The sequence below is a fragment of the Pipistrellus kuhlii genome, unplaced genomic scaffold (genome assembly GCF_014108245.1).
Source record: "Pipistrellus kuhlii isolate mPipKuh1 unplaced genomic scaffold, mPipKuh1.p scaffold_m20_p_2, whole genome shotgun sequence".
NCBI classification, from domain to species: domain Eukaryota; kingdom Metazoa; phylum Chordata; class Mammalia; order Chiroptera; family Vespertilionidae; genus Pipistrellus; species Pipistrellus kuhlii.
Genome location: NW_023425515.1, coordinates 54,571,584 through 54,579,206, shown reverse-complemented (window position 1 = coordinate 54,579,206; position 7,623 = coordinate 54,571,584).

Here is a 7,623-nt window from a genome sequence, read left to right as displayed (position 1 = left end):
CTTTCTGTTCATGGTGTTGTTCACTGTTCTTAACGTCTTATTTTGTCCATTTTCAATCTCAAATATCCAATTTTACATTAAATGCCTTTTTTGCTTATTTTTATTTTCCAAAATGAGTTAAATTTTTGTGCTTTTGGTGTTTCTTCTTATTTATCTTTACAGATGAATAAGGTATGAATTTATGTTCCCTACAAAGAATCAAGCCAATATAGATTTTCTTTGTGAATTTTAAGACAGCCTATTCTAGGAACTAGACAGAAATCATTCATATATCTTGCTTCAACTTAGAATTTCATCTTTCCTTAGTCTCTACTGGTTGGATACCTGAAATTTCCCAACATAATTCTTCTATCTCATTTGTTAACATTTCCAGTTTCTATCTTAAGTATGAGATATATAGTATATGGCTTTTACATTTTTACCACCCATTTGTATGAGGTTTGCTGGGTAAGCTGAGCATACAACATTGCTTCCTTCTTTTTATCTTATTAATCATCCTCCTGTTGTCAATTTTATTTTATTTTTTACCCTGGAAGCCCCCATGTTCATCCAAAGGTAATTAATTGAGCAGTCACTAAGCGTCAGCACTAGGCCAAGCCCAGGGAGACCTGACAGTCACCAAGAAAGAAATAATTCAATTCGTAAAGCTGAGACGTCTTTGAGGCCTTCCGTCACTGCCAAGCAACCATTTGTAATTTTCATAGATGCACTTTTAAAACATAAAGTAGTTTTACTATTTTTAAATTATCTTTGTCATTTGGTGTCATCAGTTGATTACTTTATCACTCTCACTTTCTTCGAATATGACATTATCTAATGAACTTGAATAGAAGGGGTGGGTGGTGACAACAGGCTTGGTCAATTGTTATGATAACTCCTTTTTTTGTTTGTTTGTTTACACCTGATTTATTTTGCTTTAATTTGTTTAAATTTATCTTTATTATTGAAAGCATTCCAGATATCCCCTTTCCTCCCCATTAACCTCCTTCAGCCTGGTCTCACCCCCTCCCCAGGCTTTCAGCACACAACTATCTGTGTCCATGGGTTATGCATATTTTATATAATAAAGAGCTAATATGCTAATTAGACCAGACAGTGAAATGACTTTCGGGAATGACCTTCCGGAATGACCAGTGGGCGGGGAGCTGGGCAGTGAGGGAGCTGGGGCCATGAGGCAGTCGGGGCTGTGAGGGCCTGTCCTGGCACAAATTTTGTGCATCTGGCCTCTACTATGCATATAAATTATTTGGTTAATCTCTTCCCTCTGAGATTCATCTGTCTGTTGCATGCTTCTATGTCTCTGGATCTATTTTGTTTCTCAGTTGATTTTGTTCATTATTATGAAAACTCCTATGTGCTATACAAAAATTTTCACTTGGGTTTTAGTTTCAAATTAAAAAAAAAAAAAAAAAAAAAAAAAAAAAAAAAAAACACACACCAAAAAACTGCCCCTGACTTCTCATTAAAAATCTTGATAACAATAAGATTTTATTGTTGCAGCCTCTGTCTCTGAAAATATCTGTGAAAACTATAAAATGTGGAACTATTAAGAACATTATTTTAAGAACTAAGACTGATAGTTAAAAAGTTATCTGAAACTAAGAGAAACTTCTGCTAAATTTATCCAGGCTTTACCTCTATTTCTACAGAGCTGCCATACCCACTTAAAAAAAACACACATGATGACACTTTGTTCCTGACTTTCATAATTCTGACAGAGAATACCTTTTCTATGCTGGCGATGTCTTTTTAATTAAGTATAATTCTCTTTATCCTGCCCTATCATGTGAATTTCCTACTTTTACTTGATGACACTCTGAAAAGACAACAATATGAAAGTCTAAATAATTTTACTAAGATCTTAGATTTATAAGACATTATTTTGTGCAAGACGTATTATTTCATTTAATCCTCAAAACCATCCTATGAGGCATATTATTCCCACTTACAGATGAAAAACTAAGTAACTGAGGTTCTATAACTATCACAAGATTGTGTACTAAGAGGCAAAGCCAGAATATAAATAAGCATCCCATCTCTAAGCACCTTAGTATAAACCAGGGCAATCTAGAAATGATGTATCTAGAGCAAGCATGTTAAGCTCAAAAGCTAACATGGGCCAAATAAACCAGGTTTAAGTTTATGTGAGTCGCAAAAAAAACCCAAAAGCTTCCATTTTTATAGAACAATAGGTTTATTTCGATACAGACATGCTGTATCATGTCTTAATACAAAGGGTTGAAATAAATGAGTAATTGTTAACACAAAATAATAGAACATTTTAATAAAATGAATATTTTTCTTGAACGTTAACTTACCAGACACTGAATAACTGCACAAATTAGTAAGCATAATGCAAATAAACATATTTTGCTTGTACTCCAAAAGCGAAATCTTTCCTGTTGCCCACACCAAACAAGTTAGTCCAAGACTAATGACATGCAATGGACTGCTAAAATATTTGCTGCTAGTATTAATGGAGAGAAGCAGTGCACCTATGCATAAGATGCATAAGGGAAATGAATGCATCACGATTATAGTAATCAGTCATTAGTGAACATTGTAGTTTGTTATTAATAATTATGTATAGCAGGATATTGTAAAAATTAAGTTACAAACTTTTTTAAAAATTTTTCTCATATATCATTATATTAGCGGGGTGCAAAAATATCTGTTGTGGGCCATTTGTGGCCTGTGGGCTGCGAGTTTGACATGCTTGGTCTGGGCTGGGCATAAGAGGCTAATTGGCCCTGACATTAAGCCTAAGTTCTGTTCATATTGTTTATGAAAGACAATGTGCTGCTGAAAAGCAACAGTTAAATATCACCTCACACCTGTTAGAACACATACTTTACAAAAAACAAACAAAACAAAAAAAAACAGGAAATAATAAGTGCTGACAAGAATATATGAATCGTTATGTTCTGTTGATGGGATTGTAAAATGATGCATATACTAAAGAAAACATCATAGAATTTGCTCAAAAGTTAAAAGCATCTGATCTAGCAATCGCACTTCTGGGTTATATATACAAAAGAATTGAAACCAGGATGTCAAAGAAATATTTACAGACTCATGCTCATCACAACATTATTTAGGTGAAAACAACCCACATATCTTTCAAAGAATTAATGGTTTTTAAAAATGTGGTATACTCACACCATAGAATAATAATCAGCCTTGAAAAAGAAGGAAATCCTGTCCTATAATGTACTCCAACATGGATGAACCTGGAGGGCAGTACCATGAGTGAAATGAACCAGCCACAAAAAAAGACAAATACTGTGTAATTTTTACTTATATGAAGTGCCTATATAAGCCAAACTCTTACAAATGAAGAGTAGAATGTGATGGCCAGGGACTGAGAAGAGGAGAAAAAGGGGAATTGTTGGGGGGATATAGATTTCCAGTTGGGGGCTTCCAGGCTGGCAGGGGGGCCAGTTGGGGGCAACCAGGCCAGCAGGGGGGCAGTTGGGGGTGAATAGGCCATCAGGGTGGGGCAGTTAAGGGTGATCAGGCAGGCAGGCAGGTGAGCAGTTAGGAGCCAGTGGTTCTGAATTGTGACCAATTGGGCCTAAACTGGCTTTTGGACATCCCTCAAGGGCTCCTGGATTGGAGAGGGTGCAGGCTAGGCTGAGTGGAACCCCCTCCCCATGTACAAATTTCATGCACCTGGCCTCTAGTCATATATAATGGTGAAAAAAGTGTTTGTCCCTTATGATCAGTAAGAAAACAAGTAAATCCATTTTCACTGCTTCTATCTGACCTTATACTAAAGATTCATAAAAGGGCAATTAGGTAGGAAAAAGGAAATAGCGAAATTGAAAAGTAGAATTCTCTTCACAGATCATATAATTTATATGTAGAAAACTCTAAGCACATACATACACACACACACACATTAACACAGTACAGTTGGAGAATATAAAATGAATATACAAAAATCAATATATATTTCATATACTAGTCCTATGCAATAAAGAATGTAGCTAGTTATATCCTCCATTTCTGGGAGTTACCCTCTAAATCCTTGGAATTCACTGGAGTGATATGAGACTCTCATAGTGGTCCCTGATAGTTTATGCTAATTAAGTGATCCTTGCTGGGCCCATGTTAACAAAATGACTCAAGATGAGGCCACAACAAAAAAGACCCACCATGCAATTAGATGGTTGAGGCTGCCATGTGATATTAACCCGACCTCAATAGGTAGAAAGAGGTTGATTTACTTTAACCATGGCAAATGATTCAATCAATCATGCCCAGGTAATGACACCAAAAGACTCTGGATACTAGTCTCAAGTGTGGCAATATTTGCCACACCTCAATGTTCTGGGAGGGCAATATGTCCTGACTCTGGGAGAACACAATGAAGCTTTGCATTTGGGACACTCTGGAACATTCTTCAATTTGTCTCTCCTTTTATTGTATTTTTTTTTTCTTTGAGGATGAGTATTAGCATCTTTTGACCATAATAAGATTGTAATAGGAAATATAGCACTTTGCTCTGGCCAGTGTGGCTCAGTTGGTTGAGCATCATCCCATGCACTGAAAGGTCACCAGTTTGATTCTTGGTCAGGGCACCTTTCCATGATATGGGTTTGATCTCAAGTTGGGGTGAGTACAGGAGGCAATTAATGGATATTTCTCTCTCTCTTCCTCTTCCTCTCCCTTGCCCTCTCTCTAAAATCTTATATATATATATATCAGTTTCCTGAATTCTGTATGTTAGTAGTAGAAAACCTCAGGGGGACATAGAAATTCTACAATTTGTAAGTAGCTGGTCAAAAGTGAGGGCAGCATGTGGACCACTGAACTTTGGGTTGGTGTCTGAAGTTATAGCAGTCTTGTAGAGAACTGTGCCCTTAATGTTTGAAACTTAGCCCAACTATAAGTAGTTGGTATCAGAAATCACTGGAATTAGCAATGAACAAATAAAATATAAAATTAAGAAAATAATTCCATTTGTAAGAAACAGTAAGATACTTAAGAATAGGTTCATTGAATAAAATAAAGATTTAAATAAGTGGAAAAATAGCTGATATTCATGAATGAGAATATTTTATAGTTTTAAGATTAAAATATACTTCAAATTGATCTACAAATTCAATGTAGTCCCTGTCAAATTCCTAGCCTTTTTTTTGTGCAGAAGTTAACATAGATCTTCTGTATGCATATGGCAATGCAAGTCATCTGTAATAGCAAAAAAAATAATTTTGAAAGAAAGAACAAAGTTAAAAAACTAATATTTCTCAATTTCAAACTTCACTACAAAGCTAAATTAAAACTGAGTGATACTAACATAAAACTAGACATACAGATGAATGGGGGGAAATTCTGTGTCCAGGAATAAACTGTTACATGTACAGTCAGTTGATTTTTTACATTGGTGCAAAGACAATAAAATGGAAACCAACAGTCGTTTGAACAAATGACGCTGATATATCTTGCTATGCATATGCAAAAGAATGAAGTTAGACCCTTACCATACAAGATATAGAAAAGTTAATGTACAGCCAAAACCGGTTTGGCTCAGTGGATAGAGCGTCAGCTTGCAGACTGAAAGGTCCCTGGTTTGATTCTGGTCAAGGTCATGTACCGGGATTGCAGGCACATCCCCAGTAGAGGGTGTGCAAGAGGCAGCTGATCAATGATTCTCCCTCATTGATGTTTCTAACTCTCTATCCCTCTCTCTTCCTCTCTGTAAAAACTCAATAAAATATGTTACAAAAAAAAAAAGTTAATGTACAATGGGTAATAGACAGAATTGTAAGAGCTAAAATTATAAAAATCTAAAGAAAAATATAGTAGTGAACCTTTGTGACCTGAATTTAAATAATTGTTAGATAAAACATAAGCAACAAAAAATTGGAAGATATCTTCATAATTTAAAAAGCATTTTTTCTTCAATGGATACTCTAAAGAAAGGAAAACCAATGCAGATAATGGAAGGAAATATTTATAAACAATATATCTGTTAAGCAATTGACATTTAGGAATAATATTAGGAACTTTTACAACTCACTGATAAACAAATAATAAAATTGACAAACAGGGCCAAGCATCTGAATGAGCTCTTTCCCCAATGAGATATATAAAATAAAATAAGCACACAAGAAAATGTTCAACATCATTAGTGTTTATGATAATGTAAATAATAACCACAAGGAGATACCATACCACACACAGGGTTGGTGAAAATAAAAATTACAAATAATCACAAGTGTTACTGATTATGTGGAGAAATTAAACCCTTTACAATGCTAGAAGAAATGTAAGACAGTGCAGCTGCTTTGGAAAAATTTGAAACTTCCTCAAAAAATTAGATACAGAATTACTCAATGACTCAGCAATTCTACTCCTAGGTATATACTAAAGAGAAATGAAATACACACACACAAACACACACACACAGCTGTGCACAAATGTTCATAAGAACATTCTATATAATAAAAGCATAATATGCAAATTGACTAAATGGCAAAACCATGGAAAGACCATCATATGACTATCTGGGACCACGCTATGACATCCACTGGTACAAGGCCAGCCAAGGTGGGTGTGATGCGATTGGTCAAGAGCCCATGATCATCCCACAGAGGGAAGTCCAGGCCACCAGCCAGCAGGTGATTAATCAGGGGCCTAAGGCTCAGGTCACTGACCAGGAGGTTGCGGCAGGTGAGTGGGACCTCCCTCTGCAAGGGAATCCCAGGTCTTGGGTGCCAGAGGGAAGCCTGTGCCAGCAGCTGGGGGAAGGAAGGCCTACTCTTGCACAACTTTCCTGCATCGGGCCTCTAGTGATTTGTAATAATGAAAGAGTGAAATCAATCTATATGTCAATTAACTGAATGATGGGTAAACAAATATATCTATACAATATATTATTATTTAGCAATAAAAGGAATGAAATACTGATTCATGCTACAACAGAAATGAACCTTGAAAACATCATGCTAAGTAAATAAGCCAATCACAAAAAAAAGAAGAAAAACCACACATTACGTTTATAGGAAATATCCACAATAGGCAAATCTACAGTGACAGAGAGAAAAGTCGTGGCTTCCACAGAACAGCGGGAAGGAAGATTGCAGAGTTAACTGCTAATGGATATGGGGCTTCCTTCGGGTTGATGAAAATGTTCTAAAATTACTTAGCATCATGATTGCATAACTCTGCAAATATATCTAAACCAACAAATTGCACATTAGAAAAAGGTAAATTTTATAGTATCTTAATGAAACTATTATCTAGAAAATTCATTATTAAATAATTATAACTAGGAGAGTAGCCTTACTTTTAAAAAATAAATAAGGTTGAATTTGCAACCAAATGCTGCTGGTTCTTATTTTTCATTCATAATTTAAAATGTGCAGGACAAAAATTCTGCTGTGAATATTTCATAAATAAGTTTTTAGAAAAATGAAAGGAGACTGTACAATTTTGGAGTGTTATTTCAGGCTTTTCCATCTATTTCAAATGCATAGCCTGTGTCTAATTTTTTAAGGAAATGTATTATTAACAGCCTCTTCTTTCTGAAGATAAAGTCACATTTAAAAATATAGAATTAGACTCTGACATTGATCTCAAAGGATGGACCTGTCATTAACATAAACTTCGGGGTAG